We start from the raw sequence: 1,323 nt of genomic DNA, 5'->3' as shown, positions 1-1,323 counted from the left end.
AAGACTTCTTAAAGAGTTTTTTGGATGCCCAGATAATAAAGAATTACAGTAATCCAGTCTAGACGTGATAAATGCATGAATCAGTTTTTCTGCATCATTTTTGGACAAAATGTTACTAGTTTTACTGATATTACGAAGGTGGAAGAAGGTGGTCCTGGTAACATTTTTAATGTGGGGGTTAAAAGACATGTCCTGATCAAAAATAACACCAAGTTTCTTTACATTAGAACTGGAGGCCAGATTAATGCATCCAGAGAAGCTGAAAGGCTACAAAGTTGATCCCTAAGATGTTCAGGTCCAARAACCAGAACCTCTGTCTTATCTGAGTTTAGAAGCAGAAAGTTAAGAGTCATCCATGTTTTTATGTCTTTGAGACAAGATTGTAGTTTAAGTAACTGGTTGGATTCATCAGGTTTCATGGATAAATATAACTATCATCAGAATAACAATGGAAATTTATCCCATGCTGTTTGATAACTTTACCTAATGGAAACATATATAAACCTAAGCCTAATATAGGATTTTTCAAAAATTAAAGTCTTCAGTCTAATATTGAAAGGAGACAGAAACAATTCATCTGAGCCTCGTATTACTCTGTTCAGGCCCTGCTAGTTGCCCATTAATCAAGCTGATGCACAGTGGTGCAAACTATCTACGCAAAGGATCCCTGAACCTCCTCCCTAAGTTCATGAGAACATGTTCTAATGCGCATGTGTTGCGTCAGACAAAATGTTTTCAGCTGGCCTGATGGTTGCCTGCTCAGACAGATGGTGTGGAGAGAACAGGTCCGGACTGTTAATGATCTTGCTTGCCRTCTTCACCTGATTCTGAATTTGGGTTTTTTGATTTAACTGTGAGGCTTCCAAACGGTCCAGTAATGCCATATCTCAGAACAGACTCGACGGTTGCCCTGTAAAAAAAATATAAAATCATTTTGGAAACTGCAAAACAAACAGTTGTCTAAGAAAATGAAGACCCTGGTGGGCCTGACACATGCCACATGTGTGCGCCAATTAAGAGCACTATCTATGGGCACACCTATATATTTAAAGGATGTGGTGTGTTTGATGGAACAGCCATGTATGGCTAAAGGACTCCAGTCACTGACTGATTTAGGGTCCAGAAATAGTTTTTGAAGTTTTAATCTGTAGTTTGAGAGTGGCACCAAACTACAAACTTATATTCAGCCACWTTATGACTCAAAATAACTGTATCATCTGAAAATGTTATTATACACTCACCGGCCACTTTATTAGGTACACCACGCTAGTAACGGTTTTGTGGTCATAAAGGGATGGACATGGTCAGCAACAATACTCAGGT

This window comes from Austrofundulus limnaeus, unplaced genomic scaffold (genome assembly GCF_001266775.1).
Source record: "Austrofundulus limnaeus strain Quisiro unplaced genomic scaffold, Austrofundulus_limnaeus-1.0 Scaffold1001, whole genome shotgun sequence".
Taxonomy (NCBI): domain Eukaryota; kingdom Metazoa; phylum Chordata; class Actinopteri; order Cyprinodontiformes; family Rivulidae; genus Austrofundulus; species Austrofundulus limnaeus.
Note: the sequence above shows the minus strand (reverse complement) of the source record.